We start from the raw sequence: 21143 nt of genomic DNA, 5'->3' as shown, positions 1-21143 counted from the left end.
AGTAATAGTATAATAACCGATTTCATAAATCTATGAATCTCCCCAACCAAATCAAATAATTCATTTATCTTATTATTAATCAAAAATTTCGTATATAGCTAGAACGACCCTCACAAATTGCAAATATTAATTTGTTAAGAATTAATCGGATTGAGGCTATAGCATCATCATTAGCTGGAATCGAAATATCGGCGAGGTCCGGGTCACAATTTGTATCGATTAAACAAATCGTTGGAATTTCCAAAGTTATACATTCTCGAAGAGCCGTATATTCTTCTTGCTGATCGACGATTATTACAATATCGGGTAACCCCGTCATATATTTAATGCCACCAAGATATGTTTCCAAATGAGATAATTGTCTTTTCAATATAGCAGCATCTCTTTTTGGAAAACAGTTGAGTCTCCCCGTCTTTTGTTGCATTCTCAAGTCCCTGAACTTATGAAGTCTCGTTTCTGTAGTATACCAATTCGTTAACATACCGCCGAGCCATTTTTTATTAACATAATGACACCGAGCTCTTATTGCCGCCCGCGCTACTGAATCAGCTGCTTTTTTTTTGGTACCAACAATTAAGAATTGTTTTCCCTTACTTGCTGCGTCAAAAACTAAATCACAAGCTTCTGATAAAAACCGAGCAGTTCTAGTAAGATTTGTAATATGAATACCCTTACGCTTTGCAGATATATAAGGTTCCATTTTAGGATTCCATTTTCTAGTACCGTGGCCAAAATGAACTCCTGCTTCCATCATCTCTTCCAAAATTATGTTCCAATATCTTTTTGTCATTTATATTTATCCCCACACTTTTTTTTTTCAAAAAAAAAAAAAAAATAGAAAAAAAAAGACCAGGTATCGTGAAATAGAAATAAAAAATTGTTCCGATGGAACCTTCTCTTCTACCGAAGATTGGCCATTGATACATGATTAGACCATTTTTTTCTATTTATTATTCTTTTTTTTTATTATCTTTCTTTTACTACCCCCAAAAATGATCGCATTTAGGGTAGGGGGATGAATCCGCTCTTAGGAATCATTAAATCTTAGATTGTTCTGATGTATCGCATAAATTCTTTGAAATGAAAAAAAAGAATTCTCTGTGGTGGAACAAAATATCTCTCATTTCGTCCTCGAATAAATTTTTCTTTTTTGATTCCAAGGTAATCTTGTTATGTTGCCTTGGCTTTGAACGGTGCATTATTCTTTTTAATCCGGTACCAACGGGTATCATTCCCCCTAAAACAACGTTCTCTTTCAGACCTTTCAACCAATCTATACGACCCCGGAGAGCGGCTTTTGCTAAAACTCTAGCAGTTTCTTGAAAACTTGCTTCAGATATAAAACTTTGAGTATTCAGAGATGTTTTTGTTATTCCCAATAATAGAGCTCGGTAGCAAGTTGCTTCTTCCAAGGCACGGCCCGCTCGTTCGGCTCGCAACAATCCAATTAGTTCGCCGGGTGAAAAAACATTAGACATTCCATTTTCTGAAACCAAGACTTTTGATGTTATTTGACGCACAATAATTTCTATATGTCTATTATGGATGTGAACTCCCTGGGATCGATAAACTTTTTGAATTTTATTAACCAAAGAAATACGACTTTGCGCTATAGTTAACTCGGCACCGATCAAGAATCCCCAAGGAATGCCGAGAATTCTTGTTATATATCCGTTCCAAGTGTCAACTCTCTTTTCTAGCTTCATCGATATTGAATCAATTGAACGCACTTCTAATACCTGTTCTACTTTTGGAAGACCTTGTGTTATATCACCAGATCTCGATTTTTCATATATAAATGTAACTAATATATCTCCTTCATAAAGTATTTCTCCATAATGTCCATGAACAGTTGCTCCTGGAGTTGCCAAATAAGGGTTAGCCGATCTTATTCCTACAGAATCCATTTGAATAGTTAGAACTTGACCCGATTTTAAGTGTGGTGCATTTTTCGTTTGCACTATACATACATTTTCACAAATAAATTGCCCAAGACTTATTATTGGAAACGTTTTTTCATAATAATTGTGATGGATAAAATGCCAATTCAAATAGAATGGATTTAAAACGATATTACTGCATCTATCAGGTTTATAAATTCTCTCATTTTCGTCCATTAAATAATATTTGAATACTTGAAGAGTTTCCTTTAATTTGTCAAGTTGCAAATTATTATTCATTAAGATCTGATTATGAGTTATTAAACGAAAAAATGAATAATAATTTGCAACTTGAAGGGCTATTCCTAAAGGACCAAACAAATTCTTAATTGGAATTATGGAATCTATTTGAATTTTTTGAATTCCTTCTTTTATCCCATTGTAATATTTTCTATCGTTGAATGGTCCTATTTGAAAACAATTAGATGATGACAAAATTATCAAAGATCGACATTTCTCATTTCTATTCAACAACATACGAATAGTTCCGTGATTTTGTCTAAGTGATTGTTGAATTTTTGCCTTCGAATAAATAGAAAAAAATGGATTGATAAAGGTCCGATCCGACTCATTATCTGAGATCAATCCTGAACTGGACGGATCATTTCTTTTTCTGATATATGAAATATGAGATTTCACTAAGTCAATTCTTAGGAAATCCCTAATCAAACCATTTGTACTTACTTGAACAAAAGAAGCGTGGGCATTTTCGATAGAAGAACTTGTTTTGTCTTGATCCCAATTCAAGACTAAACAAGTCCGAACTAATTGAATCCTTGTATTAGAAATTCCCGGAATTGATTTTCCATTTCCAGAAAGAATATAATTAATAACTTTAAGTTCCAGATCATTTCTTTCCTGGAACCTATCTTGGGGAAAAAGTTTTACTAAATGGATACCGTCCGCTATTTCATATAGAATTACGGGTCGAACCAAAACAAAATACTTTTTTTTGGTAATTGTGATCCATTGGACATAGATCCAATTTTTCATTTTTTTTGCTTCCTTTGAATTTTGTTTTACCGTTCCGGATGGTATCAAGATGGCACTGTGTCGGGATATCTTATCCATCTCTCCAGTAAAATAGATATCCCCGGAAAATATTTTTACTTCAATCTTTTTTTTTTTCTTCTCCATTTGGACCAATCCACCTACTCGACTTCTTATATTTAAAGTTATTGGTGTATCTACTCCAACGATACTATTGTTCCGTATCATTATGGAAGAAGATTCGGGTAAAATATGCACTTCCTCGGGAATGAAAAAAAATCGATCTACTTTGATTTGGTATTTTGGCTTAAATTCTTTAACTCCTTGATACTCAATTAAAAAATCCTCTTTTTTAAAAATGGAATTTATTCCTATAGTCCTATATTTTGTAATTCCTGAACTCTGCGTTCGGTATTGAGGATCATCGAAATAAGCAAGAATACTATTTCTACGAAAAATACCATTGATTGGTATTTCAATCGAGATACCGGAAGGGGACATTAGTTCTTTGTCTCGTTCTTGAATCGATTGGAATGGAAATGGAATGATGAATCTATTTCTTCGCCTCTTTGCTAATAAATCCGAAGTGTCATGGAAAATAGCAAGATGTGTAAAATGACAATAATCCATACATATGATTTGATTCAATATTGAATAATCAGGAATCCTTCCTTCTTTTTTACCAGAAAGATTGAAACTAAAGAATTTATGTCTTACTTGTTCATTACTTACTAAAAGGTTACAAATATTTCTTTCTCCAGTAGAAAGAGAATGAATGTTCATTTGATCTTGATCCTTGCGGAGTGAAAAAGAGACTGAACCGACCCTGTACGACTTTCCTGATAATATCCATAAATGACTTGTTTTTGGTAAGATATGGACATTACTATATCTAAATTCTGATGCATGGTATACATCGGTACTCCAATGCATTTCTCCTTCTGAGTCAGAATAAACATGTTTTCGAACCTTTTCCTTCAAATTCAAAGTGTATGTTCCCGCACGAATCTCAGCAATCACTTGTTCCGATTTTACATATTGATCATTTTGAACTAATAAAAAACTTTTTGGTGGAATAATCACATTATGTATAATATCGTCACTTTCAATAGTTACATACAAGTTTATAGAACATAGAAAAGCAGGATGCCCATGACGTGTACGTGTAGGATGAACCAAATCCTCATTGAATTTAATTTTTCCATTAGAAGGCGCTCGCACATGTTCCGCAGTACCCCCTGTGAATACTCCACCGGTATGAAAAGTTCTTAATGTTAGTTGAGTACCCGGTTCTCCAATAGATTGACCCGCAATAATACCTACAGCTTCTCCTAATTCCACTAAGTGGCCATGAGTAGGACTTTGGCCATAACATAATCGGCAGATCCAAGATGTATTCCTACAGGTAAAGGGGGTTCGAATAGATATTGGTTGTGTTTGAAAAGTTTTGAATCGATTGATAAGTCCAATTCCAATATCTTGATTTCTAACAGCAATGCATCGTGAACCTCTGTATATATCGTCTGCTAATACACGACCAATTAATGTTTGTATCAAAATTATTTCCGGCATCATTCCATTCTGGATATTCACCGAAATCCCTTGAATGGTACCGCAATCTGTTCGACGTACAACAATGTGTTGAACCACTTCAACAAGTCTGCGTGTAAGATATCCAGCATCCGATGTTCGTACAGCAGTATCTACAACCCCTTTACGGGCTCCGTAGCAAGAAATGATATATTCTGTTAAAGACAGTCCTTCGCGTAAATTGCTTTGAATAGGTAAATCAATCATTTGCCCTTGTGGATCCGACATTAATCCTCTCATACCTACTAATTGGTGTACTTGAGATGCATTTCCTCTAGCTCCTGAAAAAGACATTATATGGACTGGATTCAAGGGGTCGGTCATCCTAAAATTAGGATTCATTTCTTGTCTCAAATATTCACTAGTAGCATACCATATCTCAATGGATTGTCGTAATTTTTCTACCGCATGTACATTCCCATAATGATGATGTTTTTCCAAAATAAAAATTTGTTGTTCAGCATCTTGAACTAGCCATCCTTTAGAAGGTATTGTTAAAAGATCATCAATTCCTAATGAAATGGATGTAGCCGTAGCTTGACGGAATCCCAGAGTCTTTACTTGATCCAGGATGTGTGATGTATATGCCATTCCGAAGTGGTTTATTAATCTGCTAATAAGTCGTTTAATGGCAGTTCCACCTATCACTTTATTGTGAAAGACTAGATTGGCTCGTTCTGCCATAAGTACCTCCATATTCCACTCAGTGGGATTCGGTTCGACAATGGATTTGAGTCAATGATTGGAAAACTTCCTTTTCTTTATCTTGATTCGCGTAGAAATTTTAAAACTATGATCCTAGTTGAACCACGGAGACCTGAATTCCACACTGGTAGCATAAATTTACTTATCTTACATATCAACCATCTATATGATTAGATATACTGTATGAATAGGTCCGGCAAAAACCTTGTATAGCTTCTTCAATTTCTCGATAAAAAGAAATATGACCAACAGTGGTTCGAATGTATATACAACGAATTTCTTTTTTTGTACTTCTTACTACTAGATAATGCCCATAAATTTCATGATAGGTACCCAAAGATTCGTAGTGAACTTCGATAGGAACTTCTCTTGACGAAATAATGCGTTGATCTAATCGCCATCGGAACCACAAAGGACTATCGAAATCTATTCTTTTCTGTTGATAAGCTCCAATTGCATCATAGGAATTACAAAAAAAAGGTTCTTTTTTTTTCGTATACTTATAGTTATTATCTCGAATTCTTTCATTTTTCGAATTTCTGCAATTACACGGATTATACCTATTTGAACAAATACCTCGACGATTCCCGCTCGTTAATACGTAAAGCCCAATAAGTATATCTTGAGTTGGTACGGAAATGGGATCCCCAATAGCTGGAGATAAGAGGTTCATATGAGAAAACATAAGTAAACGAGCTTCTGCTTGAGCCTCCAAAGATAAAGGCACATGAATAGCCATTTGATCCCCATCAAAGTCTGCATTGAATCCCTTACAAACTAATGGATGTAAACAAATAGCACGCCCTTCTACTAAAATGGGTTGGAATGCCTGTATGCCTAATCTATGCAGAGTAGGGGCTCTATTCAGCAATACGGGATGCCCCCGCATAACTTCTTGAAGTATTTCCCATACAATCGGTTCTTTTTCCCGAATTTTACTCTTAGCAATTCCTATGTTCGAAGCAAAATGTTTTCGAATTAGACCACGAATTAGAAATGTCTGGAAAAGTTCTATTGCTATTTCGCGAGGTAATCCACATCGATGTAATGAAAGTGATGGACCTACGACAATGACAGAACGTCCCGAATAATCAACCCGTTTGCCAAGCAGAGTCTCGCGAAATCTTCCCTCTTTGCCCTCAATTATATCGGAAAATGATTTGTAAACCTTATTATGACCGTCCTTCATTGGTTGTCCGCGGATTCCATTATCAAGAAGTGTATCCACGGCTTCTTGTACCAATTTTTCCTGACACATTACTAATTCTCCTGGTGTAGATCTACTTGTTGTTAATAGATCGATAAGAGTATTATTCCGATAGATAACTCTTCTATAGAGTTCATTAATATCCGAGCTCATTAGCTTACCCCCATCTATTTGAATAATGGGTCTCAATTCGGGAGGAAGAACTGGTAAGAGACATAAAACCATCCATTCTGGTTCTATATTTGTTCGGATAAAATGTTTAGCTAATTCTATGCGTCGAACCAAAAAATTCTTTCTTCTTCCAACTTTTCGATCTTCCCATTCATTTTCATTGTCCATGGATCCCTCTTCTCCTAATTCTTTCCATTCTATCAACGAAGAATCAATAAGAATTCTCAAATCCAGATCGGCTAATTGTTCTCGGATAGCACCCGCTCCACTTGAAATTTCTCGATTTCGAAATATATCGAAACCTTGGGTAGAAAAAAAAATAGGTATGCTGTGTTTCCAGGATTGTATTTCATATTCGAATGGACCTCGTAATCGTAAGAAAGTGGGTTTTTTAACTACGGGCCTAGCAAACGAAAAATTTGGATAGGATCCAATCCAATAGGATCTCCCCCTTTCAAAATCGGACGTGAAGGTTTCCTCTCATCCGGCTCAAGTAGTTATACCAAATAAAGATAAAGCAAAGGGTTTCCACTTTCAAATTCTATAAAACCCCTAATCTAAAATAAAAGGTTTACTCTTTACTCAAGTTCTCAATAAAGACTAATCAACATTTCATTGATGCATTCTTTTTCTTTTTTTATATTTTCTGAATTATTTATCCAATTCTCAATTACGACAGAAAAGAAATGAAATGTAAAATTCTTGAGTAGTCTATCCCCCTTCGAATGGGGAATCCCCTAAAATGGAATCATTCATTAAAGGGAGTATCCTGGAATTCATAAGGGATTTCCTTGTCTATGTATCATTCCATTTGATCTTTTAGGTCCAGACGTCACCTCGACGGTTATGCTATGATGTCCTTAAGCCTATATGCGATAGATAGGCTTCTGCAACCATGATATATTTGCTTATTAGAACATAATTTCAGTTCTTTCTAAAAAAGATGGAATAGTGAATTCCACAAAAAAAGTATTTCTTTTTCTTTCACGAGATACGTGCAGCTAGAAATTCATATTTATTTGTTACTGAATCGACCATAGACCAATTCCCTTTTATTTGGGAGTATTCAATACATCCATAATTCTGAGCTTCATATTACTCATTTCAAGAGACATGTCAGATTTAGGGCATCCCAATTCAATTGAATGGAATGACAGTTTCTCATTCGGAATCTGTACAATAGGAATTTTGATCAAATCACACATCGCAGTATACTAGACCCTCTAATTCTTTAAGAGGTTTATCTAAAAGATTCGCGATATAACTAGGAAGCCGTTTCAAATACCACACATGAGTTACTAGGCATGCCAGTTTTATATAGCCCATTTGATATCTACGTATCCGAGAATCAATAAATTCTACTCCGCATTGTTCACAAAATTTGGGATCGTCCTTTTTATCTCTGATTACTCGATAATTTCCACAAGCACAAATCCCACTTTTTATAGGCCCAAAAATTCTTTCACAAAATAATCCATCTTTTTCAGGCTTATTGGTTTTGTAATGAAAAGTATAGGGTTTTTTTACCTCCCCAACTATCTCTCCATTAGGTAGGATTTTTTTTGCCCAAGCACTTATTTGTTGAGGAGAAACTGATCCAATTCGGAGTTGTTGATGTTTATACTGATCAATCATAGAATAAAAATTCTGATTCAGTTCAATTAAGCTTCCTTCCTATAAATCCGGAAGTTCTTCTCAGATACAAGGAAATGATTCAGTTCCATAACCAAAGATCGTAGTTCTCGAACGAGCAATCGAAAAGATTCTGGAGCATCCGTAGGTTTAGGTATTGTTCCTCCAATGATCGTAGTACCGAGTACTTCTTGGCGAGCTTTAATATGATCCGATTTATAAGTAAGCATCTCTTGTAACATATGAGCAACACCAAATCCCTCCAGGGCCCAAACTTCCATTTCGCCTACCCGTTGTCCTCCCCGTTTGGCCCTTCCTCTAAGGGGTTGTTGCGTAACAAGTGCATAATGTCCACTGGAACGTCCATGTATTTTATCATCAACTTGATGAATTAATTTCAAGATATAAGGCTTTCCCATTAGAACAGGCTTTTTAAAAGAATTCCCTGTTCTTCCATCAAATATTCTGCTTTTTCCCGGATCCTCGGGTTCAAATATCCATGGATTCGATGTTTGTTTACTGGCTTCATATAATTCAGAAAACACTAGTTTTCTCGAAGCCTCTTGTTCATATCTTTCATCAAAAGGTGCTATTCGATAATGTCTATCTAGCATACTTCCCGCTAACCCGAGTGAGGATTCAAATATCTGTCCTACATTCATTCGTGAAGGTACCCCTAATGGATTGAAGACCATATCAACGGATCTTCCGTCTTGCAAATAAGGCATATCCTGTCTAGACAAAATCTTTGAAACGATACCCTTATTTCCATGTCTCCCGGCCACTTTATCGCCTACTTTAATTTCACGTTTCTGTAATATATATATACCAATCATTTCTGGATTATAACTGGAACCCCCTTTTTTTTGGATCCATCTCACATCAATAACTCGACCCCTACCGCCTATAGGTAGTTTTAGACAAGTTTCCTTTGAGGTGGATACCTGAATGCCAAGTATAGCTCGTAATAATCTATCTTCCGGGGAATACGAGGATTCTTTCGCCATTTGAGGCGTTAATTTACCCACTAAAATATCGCCCGTTTCGACCCAAGATCCCAGGATCACAATTCCATTTTTGTCTAAATTTCGGAGTAAATGGGCTTCTAGGTGCGGAATTTGATTAGTGATTCTTTCAGAACCCTGGCTTGTCATATGAGTCTGAATTTCATATTTCCGTATGTGAAAAGAAGTAAAAATATCTTCATAGACCAAACGCTCACTAATGAGTACAGCATCCTCAGAATTGTAACCTTCCCATGGCATATAAGCTACAAATACGTTTTTTCCCAAAGCGAGTTCGCCACCAACTGTAGAGGCACCATCCGCTAAAATTTGTCCCCTTTTTATGTATTTACCTTGCTGAACCTGGGGTTTTTGATGCATGCAAGTATTTTTGTTGGAACGTTGATATATAGTTAATGGAATGCTTAGAGTAACCCCATTTCCAACAAAAATGATCTTGTCAGTATCGGGATAAATGACGTTTCCCTCGTATTCGGCTATAGCGGAAACCCCAGAATCTAAAGCAACTTGGCGTTCCAATCCAGTTCCAACAATGCATTTTTCGGACCGAGAAAGCGGAACTGCTTGACGTTGCATATTAGAACTCATTAAAGCTCGATTCGCATCATTATGCTCGATAAAAGGAATGAGGGAAGCTCCAATAGAAAAATATTGGAAGGGAAAAATACCTCGAAGATGAACCTGTTCCCATGCAATAGTAAGAAATTCTTGACGGTATCGAGCTGGAACAATCTGTTCTTCCTGAATATCTCGATTTAGTGCCAAAGAATTTCCTGTTGTTACCATATAGTATTCATCTCTATTTGGTGATAAATAAAACATGCGTATTCTTTTGGATCTCTCAGAGATTTCATAAAATGGACTTTCTATAGACCCCCAACTACCAATCCTCGCATGAATTGCGAGGGATCCAATAAGTCCAACATTGATTCCTTCAGATGTGTCAATTGGACAAATACGTCCATAGTGACTAGGATGGATATCTCGTATCCGAAAACTAGCAGTTCGCCCTGTCAATCCTCCAGGGCCCAAATAACTCAATTTTCTCCCATGAACTATTTGGGTCAATGGATTGGTTTGATCTAAAACTTGAGATAATGGATGTAATCCAAAAAAGGATTCATAAGTAGTTGTTAATGGAGTTGAAGTCACCAAATTCTGAGGAGTCGGTATCAATTTATGTCTAATTGCTCCACATATAGTTCCTCTAACCATATTTTCTAAACGAACCAGGGCCAATCCAAATTGATCTTGTAATAGATCTGCTACAGAACGAATACGTTTATTTTTCAAATGATTTATATCGTCAAGTGTACCCATTCCAAATTTCATTCCAATCAAATGATCCGTAGCTGTCAATATATCTCGCGGTAACAAAAATGTATTGTTCTGAGGTATATCAAGATTCAGCTTTTGGTTCATATTTCGTCGACCAATCCTTCCTAATTCACATCTTTGTTGAAAAAATTTTTTTTGTAATTCTTTACATAAAGATTCAGAAAATACTGGATCTCCACCTACACAAGCAAATTGTCGATAAAACTCCAAAATGGCATTTTCTTTTGACCCGATTTTTTTTTTCTCCTTATCATTCAAGAAAGACACGAAAATTTCAGGATAACAAACATTCCCTAGAATTTCGTTTAAATTCGAACCCATAGCTGATGATAGAACTAGAATAGATATTTTCTGTTTTCTACTCACACGAGCCCATATCCTTGCTTTTCTATCAATCTCTAATTCTAATCTCCCCCCCCAATCTGATATTATGGTGCCAGTATAGACCGAAATTCCGTTATGATCCAATTCTGATCGGTAATAGATACCAGGGCTTTGCAATATTTGATTGATTACAATTCTGTATATTCCATTTACTATAAAAGTTCCCAGGGAATTCATTAGAGGAATGTTTCCAATAAAAATAGTTTGTTCTTGTATGTCCCTACTGCTTTTCCAAATTAATCCTGCGGATACATATAATTCAGAGGAATATGTAAGCGATTCATATACGGCATCTTTTTCGTTTATCAAGGGTTCTAACAATTGATATTTTTCCACAAATAATTGAAATTCCATTTCTTGATCTGTATCCTCAATTTTTGGAAACTTAAAAAGTCCTTCTGTTAACCCCCGATCAATGAACCTACAAAATCCTTCAAATTGTATCTGATTCAACCCGGGTAGTGCAGACAGTCCCTCATTTCCAACCTCAAGCATTTTCAATTTCCCCGTGAATTTTATAGAAAAATATCCCACGATTTGCTGTCATTCTTTCTCAAATCACATGAATAGATTTAGCAAAAATGGAATTTCTGTTCTTTTTCTTTTTACTGAATTACATGAAATTTTACCTAACCCTGTGTATGAAATACCTATTATGAAAAGAAGAATAAATAAAATATGATTTTATACTCAACTATGAATTTGCAACAAAACAAACAGATAGAATCGAAATTCGAATATAAATAGAAAAATGGAAACGAATTGAATAATTCCACTTTCATTTTCGGGTTTTTTAAGGCATATCAAAAAAAAAAAAAATAGATTCCATTTATACCATTATTCTGATATTACATATTCCAATTTGATTTGATACCCGAAAAAAATCAATTCGGGATTTGCTCTGCTCGCTGAGATAAAGATCTAATCGAATAATCAGAAACAATATAGAATTGATTTTTTTAGCACTTAACCTTTTTAATTGTTTAAAAAAGAATTTGAATTCGCAGAAAAGAGAGAAATTTTTACCTATTTTTTTTAGAATAGGAGAATACGATTAGAGTGTGTAATAAGGCTTGTATTTATTAAACATACGTAGATCTAACTCCAACTCTATCTATCTATCTATAGATAGATAGATATCTTTATTACTTTATTGCACGTTCGGGAAAGCACATGACATGTCATGTTCATTTTTTATTTTCTATTCAATCTATAAAAAGGGGGAAGCACGAGAATTTCTTGAAAATTCCCTATAGTATATATATTATATATGGATAAGATATCCAATTAGATAATATTTGTGTAACAATGAAAATTTATGTTCTAGGGTTTACATATATTGACAGTTGCTGTTATAATTGAAATAGGGAAAGTTTTTTTTTCAAAAAAGATTGATTGGTTATGTATCAATTTCGATTTTCTTATCTCATTAAGAAAAAAAAACATCTTAGATCCAAATTTTCAAGAATCGTTCAGAAATTTATAGTTAACGGTTGCGATTTGTCCCGAGATTTTTTTCTTTTTTTTTTAAGAATGGGATCAAAGAAAACCAAATTTAAAATACAAGCATAAAAAAAAGAAGTATAGAATCCTCCTTTTTTGGGGAAAGTGGGAATTCTCATATATTCATATATATATATATATTAGTTTTTTCGATTTTAGTTTTGGCGGCATGGCCGAGTGGTAAGGCGGGGGACTGCAAATCCTTTTTCCCCAGTTCAAATCCGGGTGTCGCCTGATCGACAAGAGATTTGAAATAGTGTATTACGTTTTTTTGATAGAAATTTTTTTTTCCAGCAGAAGCAAGCGGAGGAAAAGGACTCTTGAAACTTGTTTTATTCTAAATTCTAAGGTTTGTTCCAAAAAATGCTGTAAATCTTTTCGTCTCGGATTGAAGGAAAGATTCCAGTAGTGAAAAGGAATCGATAAATGTTGAAATAATAGTCGTTTCAATCCACTACTATTGTAGTGTCCGTCTACTGACTGGGTCTTGAATTAGATTGGATAAGGATAGGTCGGACAGGGAATCTAATTCCATTTTTAGTTGGAGAAGGGGCGGAAGAAAAACCTTGCATACAGACTGATGTAAAGTATATGAGTGCTTCCGCATTTATTCAATATTAGTTAGATTAGTTAGATTGAATAGCTAATTGGCTTTTTTTTTATTTAATTTATATATTTTATTTATTTAATTTATATATATATATAAGTATATATATAAATATAAATAGTTTTTTGTTGATTTAAATAGTTCTATTTTAATAAATATATATATTAATATTTAATATATATTTATTAAAATTTCAAATTTTTTTTGATTCTATTTGATTCGAATGGAAATAGAATCAAATAGAAAATCTTTCTTTTCGGTAACCTCTAGTCAAAGAATTAAATAGGCAGGCTATCCTCCGATTATTTTAGAGAACGAATCAGGAGACGCTAAGGATTAGATCGAATGGAAATAAGAGTATGAGTATGCAAAGTAATCTGTCTTTTTTCTATTTTTTTTTTTACTTAATGAAATTACTTAATGAAATAGGGGGGATAAAATCCAGGTCTTATTATTCCTACCTGTTAATAACATTCATTCTCTTAAAACTTCCAAGGATGTTTCTGGATATTTTGTTTATACTTAATGTTTTCCGATTTTACTAAAAATCATATAAGAATTTGTTAGATGTTTTAATAGAATTTTTCGTCAATGGTGTTAGCCCAGAATCCTTTTTTGACTTTGTACCAGCAATTTCACTATTATTATAGTATTCTTATTCTATATTAGAATAGTATTCTTATTATAATATTATTAGTTAATAATACAAAAGAAAAATAAATACAAGAGAAATATTTGTGAACAATAAAAAAATGATTCCTTTTTATAGAGATAGGAGACAAAATTTACATGGATATAGTAAGTCTTGCATGGGCTGCTTTAATGGTAGTTTTTTCATTTTCCCTTTCCCTCGTAGTATGGGGAAGAAGTGGACTATAAGTATACTAATAATTGAGTTAAGGGATCAAAGTATCCATTTTATTTTATAGCTGGGTTTTGAAATTTTGGAACTATATGAATTCAATTTTGGAACTATATGAATTATAGTATTTAATTCATACTAATTAATTGAATTCAAATATAAAATATATCTGTATTTCGAAGTTCTATTGTAGTCTAGTAGTGTAATGTATTCTATGGATAATATAGAAATCCAAAATACTCTTTCAATCAAACAAATATTTGAATAATTCCATATTCGTGTTTTGAAAATAATTGAAAAAAAAAAGGAATACAAAATAATAGGAAATTGTCTCCTATTCCGAATTTTTCCTAGGATTTCCATTTCGATGAACCGACTCTTACCAAGATTATATATGGAAAATGAGGAACCGTGTAACCCCCATTCCTACTTTTTTTTAATATGATACCGGGATTGTAAAAAGAATCTGAAATCCACAAATAGTAATCGGAAGAATAAGAGTTGCTTTTTAATTATTTCAGATTGATTGGAATCAATACAAATCAAATAGATGAAACAAAGAAAAAAAATTGGGACGCTATGTTATGTATATTACATATATTTACATATATGTAATTGAAATTATATATATGAAGATACATATTGGAGATTGATTTATATTAAACCCTATTTTTTTTTAGAGAGTAAAACTTGAATATATTACAATAATAGTCTAGTAGAAAGAAATAGATTTGATTTCTTTCTACTAGACTATCTGGATTTCATAGAATTCTGCTGATTGTAGTCCGATCATTTCATTTAAGACTAAGACTCCAAATTGAAATCTTTTTTTTTTTCATTTTTTTTCAATCAATGATTGCATAGACAAGAATTAAGAAAGTCATGTTTAAGTGAAATTATTCACTTTGACTTACCGTTTTTACGTAAATTATAAGTAAAAAGGCAGTAGGAACTAGAATGAACAATGCAGTAGCAATAAATGCGAGAATATTTACTTCCATAATCTCTATGTTTTATTTCTCTTCAATTTCCAATAAAAAATTCGGGATTTAATCCCATAGAGATGATAAATCTTTCGTCGGTAAATTCAATGGTATAAAATTTTAATGATGTCAAATCGTATCAATATCATGAATAACAATATCTGAATTATCAAATCGATTCATCGTCGAGAATTAAATAGTATAACATAGGAAAATCTTTTATCCATACCAAATTTAAAATTTAGATTTCTGATGCAATCCAAAATTCCTTTTCCTTTTTTATTCTTTCTTTTTTAGTTTAATGTAAGGTAAAGGTTCTGACGAAAAAAGAAAAAAACAAGAGGGATCCCTATTAGGAATGAGATTTTGTTTGTTATTTTTATTCCCTTTCACACACAAGATGAATGGATGTCTTTTTTATTGGATTTGTATCCATCGGGACTGACGGGGCTCGAACCCGCAGCTTCCGCCTTGACAGGGCGGTGCTCTGACCAATTGAACTACAATCCCAGGGAAAAAAGCGTACAGCATACAGATTCTTACGGTTTCATTCAAACCTTTTTTCTATTTTAGATTCGAACCATTGTGCTGTAACTGAAAGAGGCGGACTATAGTATATATTGATATCCATATAGATATGCACTTTAGTGAGATTGACACGGATTACTCGTAATCCGTTCGTTATTGCCAAGTCAATTGAAAAATGAATCAATGAAAAGAGAAAAGAGTCTTTTTTTTTTAATCTTTTCCTAAGACTTTCTACTTACAAACCCTGATATGAATCAGGATTACTAGCAACATCCGAATTTGTAGAAAAAATATGTAATACGGAAAAAAACAATATCGCTAGAGATGTTTCCTATTTTGATTCTTCCGTATCAGAGCAGATCAGTCATTTCTGGAGAACAACAAATGGGTGTTATGCCATTTCATGGTGGATCGGCAAATTCTTGGGCCGAGCTGGATTTGAACCAGCGTAGACATATTGCCAACGAATTTACAGTCCGTCCCCATTAACCGCTCGGGCATCGACCCAGGAACAGGAAGAATCCATTTCAATCTTTATTGATAATCCATGATTAACTGCCTTTCGTAGTACCCTACCCCCAGGGGAAGTCGAATCCCCGCTGCCTCCTTGAAAGAGAGATGTCCTGAACCACTAGACGATGGGGGCATACTTGCCCGACCGTCATTATACTACGTTCATAGTATGAACAGTTTTTTGAAATTGTCAATATAATGAAATGATATGATTCGATCAAAAAAAAGGATTTTTCCATCTTTCAGAATTCCATAGAATTTTTGGATTTATCATTTAGATTTCGAAATTTTTTATTCCAATCGTGAATTAAAAAAAAAATAGAAAAAAAGATAAGTAATGCGAAAGAAAGGAAAAGAAAGATAAGATACTTTTCGGGAATGATTAGTTTGGTGGAAAGGACGAGGGGTTAAAACTTCATTTCTTTCATTCTCATTCATTGTTAAAATTAAGCCGGTAAATAAAAAAACGATAATCAATATGGAAATCAGATAAGTAATAAGGATAGGGATCAACAAGTTATTGAATTTTTTTTTTAACTTGACTCTATTTACTAAGTAAATCCAATTTTTTGTTCCTTGATGAGTCGTTATGCGAATCAAATATATATACTTATGTACATATATTCTAATCCCATCTATATAATAAGTATATGCAGTAACAAATGGATGTACTAGTCATATTGACTAGTTTCTTATTTAGTAATGAAATCAAACGGAGCCCTTTTAACTCAGTGGTAGAGTAACGCCATGGTAAGGCGTAAGTCATCGGTTCAAATCCGATAAGGGGCTTTTTACTTTTTTTTTCAGAGAACACCAGCAATAATATTCATAGTTTAAGGAAGAATAGGGATATTGTTGATATTTGTAATAAGTTTCTATTTGTAATAAAAAAACTACGGAATCGTAGGATTTCATTATAAAATGGAATTATGAATTCTAATTAGAATTTTAAGAGGTTATCCTTATTATTCTAATGAATTCGAATATAGTAAAGTAATTCTAGTTAGAAAGTGAAACATTATTCTTTTCAAAAAAAAAAGGAAAGATTATCAAAAAAGTAAGTGGACCTAACCCATTGAATCATAACTATATCTACTATTCTGATATTCAAATTTGATGGATCTGTCGATATTTCCGATTAAATCTTCTTATTCCTATGGGTTCTATAGGGAATAAATTGCTATGCCCTTTCTTCACGCGGAAGGGCTTATTCCAAGTTACAACAAACAAACAAGTCATTTTCATTTTAAACATCTTTTTTTCCAAACACAAGAAAAGATCTATTTACATTTCTATTATTTCTATAATATATATCCTATTTTATAGAAATAATAGAAAAAAAATCCATCAAATCATGTCTTTACGTATCAAATATTTTCTTTTCATATCGATGCATACGATATTTTTCCGGCAATAAATGGAAATGTATGTGAGAAAAAAAAACTTTCACTTAAAGTTTCTTATTATTAATAAAACTCAATACAATATTTAAGAATCTGATAGACGAATAAAAAGAAATAAAGTAAATAGATAAATTTTCGAATTTATTACCTCGATCCGCAAAAAAAAATAGACTTTGGAGTTTTTTTAATCGGAAAGAGAGAAAAATAGAACAAAGAAGACAACAAAAGAAAAAAAATGGATTATAGAAAGTAATAAAATATATGATCCTGTAGTGGTTTCCTAGACATAGAAACTAGAAGAATATAATTTTTTTTTCACGAACAAGATTCAAGAATAAGATTATTTGATGAAAGGAGAGAAGTATGTCTGGGGATCCGCTTGTAGAAAAAGCGAGAAAGTGGATCATTTGTTTCTTGAACAGTTCTTTTTAAAATGAATCTATCGGATTTTTGAGTCATAAGACAATTCATGATTCATGGCTTAGGGGATTTTTAAGAATAGAAAAGAATAACCACATTGAGTTCATGGATTTGGCCTAAGTATCAATAGACCAAAAAATCATTTTGATATTCGAAACCAATTAGAACAGAAGGGACAGTTTACGAGAAAATCATTTCTATTTATATTCTATATAAATGATAATATATATATAAATAAATGATAAAAGCCTCGAGGGTTCGATCCCTAAAAATGCTATGAGGTGTTTGGAAATGGTTGAAGTAGTTGAATAGGAGGATCACTATGACTATAGCTCTTGGTAAATTTACCAAAGATGAAAATGATTTATTTGATATTATGGATGACTGGTTACGGAGGGACCGTTTCGTTTTTGTGGGTTGGTCCGGTCTATTCTTTTTGAATGAATCATAAATGGGAGTCTTTTTTTTTTAATCTTTTCCTAAGACTTTCTACTTACAAACCCTGATATGAATCAGGATTACTAGCAACATCCGAATTTGTGGAAAAAATATGTAATACGGAAAAAAACAATATCGCTAGAGATGTTTCCTATTTTGATTCTTCCGTATCAGAGCAGATCAGTCATTTCTGGAGAACAACAAATGGGTGTTATGCCATTTCATGGTGGATCGGCAAATTCTTGGGCCGAGCTGGATTTGAACCAGCGTAGACATATTGCCAACGAATTTACAGTCCGTCCCCATTAACCGCTCGGGCATCGACCCAGGAACAGGAAGAATCCATTTCAATCTTTATTGATAATCCATGATTAACTGCCTTTCGTAGTACCCTACCCCCAGGGGAAGTCGAATCCCCGCTGCCTCCTTGAAAGAGAGATGTCCTGAACCACTAGACGATGGGGGCATACTTGCCCGACCGTCATTATACTACGTTCATAGTATGAACAGTTTTTTGAAATTGTCAATATAATGAAATGATATGATTCGATCAAAAAAAAGGATTTTTCCATCTTTCAGAATTCCATAGAATTTTTGGATTTATCATTTAGATTTCGAAATTTTTTATTCCAATCGTGAATTAAAAAAAAAATAGAAAAAAAGATAAGTAATGCGAAAGAAAGGAAAAGAAAGATAAGATACTTTTCGGGAATGATTAGTTTGGTGGAAAGGACGAGGGGTTAAAACTTCATTTCTTTCATTCTCATTCATTGTTAAAATTAAGCCGGTAAATAAAAAAACGATAATCAATATGGAAATCAGATAAGTAATAAGGATAGGGATCAACAAGTTATTGAATTTTTTTTTTAACTTGACTCTATTTACTAAGTAAATCCAATTTTTTGTTCCTTGATGAGTCGTTATGCGAATCAAATATATATACTTATGTACATATATTCTAATCCCATCTATATAATAAGTATATGCAGTAACAAATGGATGTACTAGTCATATTGACTAGTTTCTTATTTAGTAATGAAATCAAACGGAGCCCTTTTAACTCAGTGGTAGAGTAACGCCATGGTAAGGCGTAAGTCATCGGTTCAAATCCGATAAGGGGCTTTTTACTTTTTTTTTCAGAGAACACCAGCAATAATATTCATAGTTTAAGGAAGAATAGGGATATTGTTGATATTTGTAATAAGTTTCTATTTGTAATAAAAAAACTACGGAATCGTAGGATTTCATTATAAAATGGAATTATGAATTCTAATTAGAATTTTAAGAGGTTATCCTTATTATTCTAATGAATTCGAATATAGTAAAGTAATTCTAGTTAGAAAGTGAAACATTATTCTTTTCAAAAAAAAAAGGAAAGATTATCAAAAAAGTAAGTGGACCTAACCCATTGAATCATAACTATATCTACTATTCTGATATTCAAATTTGATGGATCTGTCGATATTTCCGATTAAATCTTCTTATTCCTATGGTTCTATAGGGAATAAATTGCTATGCCCTTTCTTCACGCGGAAGGGCTTATTCCAAGTTACAACAAACAAACAAGTCATTTTCATTTTAAACATCTTTTTTTCCAAACACAAGAAAAGATCTATTTACATTTCTATTATTTCTATAATATATATCCTATTTTATAGAAATAATAGAAAAAAAATCCATCAAATCATGTCTTTACGTATCAAATATTTTCTTTTCATATCGATGCATACGATATTTTTCCGGCAATAAATGGAAATGTATGTGAGAAAAAAAAACTTTCACTTAAAGTTTCTTATTATTAATAAAACTCAATACAATATTTAAGAATCTGATAGACGAATAAAAAGAAATAAAGTAAATAGATAAAATTTTCGAATTTATTACCTCGATCCGCAAAAAAAAATAGACTTTGGAGTTTTTTTAATCGGAAAGAGAGAAAAATAGAACAAAGAAGACAACAAAAGAAAAAAAATGGATTATAGAAAGTAATAAAATATATGATCCTGTAGTGGTTTCCTAGACATAGAAACTAGAAGAATATAATTTTTTTTTCACGAACAAGATTCAAGAATAAGATTATTTGATGAAAGGAGAGAAGTATGTCTGGGGATCCGCTTGTAGAAAAAGCGAGAAAGTGGATCATTTGTTTCTTGAACAGTTCTTTTTAAAATGAATCTATCGGATTTTTGAGTCATAAGACAATTCATGATTCATGGCTTAGGGGATTTTTAAGAATAGAAAAGAATAACCACATTGAGTTCATGGATTTGGCCTAAGTATCAATAGACCAAAAAATCATTTTGATATTCGAAACCAATTAGAACAGAAGGGACAGTTTACGAGAAAATCATTTCTATTTATATTCTATATAAATGATAATATATATATAAATAAATGATAAAAGCCTCGAGGGTTCGATCCCTAAAAATGCTATGAGGTGTTTGGAAATGGTTGAAGTAGTTGAATAGGAGGATCACTATGACTATAGCTCTTGGTAAATTTACCAAAGATGAAAATGATTTATTTGATATTATGGATGACTGGTTACGGAGGGACCGTTTCGTTTTTGTGGGTTGGTCCGGTCTATTGCTCTTTCCTTGCGCCTATTTTGCCTTGGGGGGTTGGTTTACAGGTACAACCTTTGTAACTTCATGGTATACTCATGGATTGGCAAGTTCTTATTTGGAAGGATGCAACTTCTTAACTGCTGCAGTCTCTACTCCTGCTAATAGTTTAGCACATTCTTTGTTGTTACTGTGGGGTCCTGAAGCACAGGGAGATTTTACCCGTTGGTGTCAATTAGGTGGTCTGTGGACTTTTGTTGCTCTCCACGGTGCTTTCGGATTAATAGGTTTCATGTTACGTCAATTTGAACTTGCTCGATCTGTTCAATTACGTCCTTAT

General features: G+C 33.2%; 4 non-coding genes and 2 pseudogenes across 4 annotated transcripts; 4 read left to right on the top strand and 2 right to left on the bottom strand.

Moving 5' to 3' along the window:
* LOC113852325 lies at nucleotides 1-8176 on the bottom strand (annotated as a pseudogene).
* A 4472-nt stretch (nucleotides 8177-12648) lies between these two features.
* Nucleotides 12649-12719, top strand: TRNAC-GCA. Its single transcript has one exon. It is a non-coding gene; the product is annotated as a tRNA-Cys (tRNA).
* Nucleotides 12720-15373: 2654 nt separating this feature from the next.
* TRNAD-GUC lies at nucleotides 15374-15447 on the bottom strand. Its single transcript has one exon. It is a non-coding gene; the product is annotated as a tRNA-Asp (tRNA).
* Nucleotides 15448-16695: 1248 nt separating this feature from the next.
* Nucleotides 16696-16767, top strand: TRNAT-GGU. The gene has a single exon. It is a non-coding gene; the product is annotated as a tRNA-Thr (tRNA).
* Nucleotides 16768-19289: 2522 nt separating this feature from the next.
* TRNAT-GGU lies at nucleotides 19290-19361 on the top strand. The gene has a single exon. It is a non-coding gene; the product is annotated as a tRNA-Thr (tRNA).
* An 848-nt stretch (nucleotides 19362-20209) lies between these two features.
* The window catches only part of LOC113852413, a 3545-nt pseudogene continuing 2611 nt past the window's right edge, over nucleotides 20210-21143 (top strand).

The sequence above is a fragment of the Abrus precatorius genome, unplaced genomic scaffold, assembly GCF_003935025.1.
Source record: "Abrus precatorius isolate BTA unplaced genomic scaffold, Abrus_2018 Scaffold0, whole genome shotgun sequence".
NCBI classification, from domain to species: Eukaryota; Viridiplantae; Streptophyta; class Magnoliopsida; order Fabales; family Fabaceae; genus Abrus; species Abrus precatorius.
The sequence above is the reverse complement of the archived record's forward strand: the minus strand, read 5'-3'. Positions and strand labels throughout refer to the sequence as shown.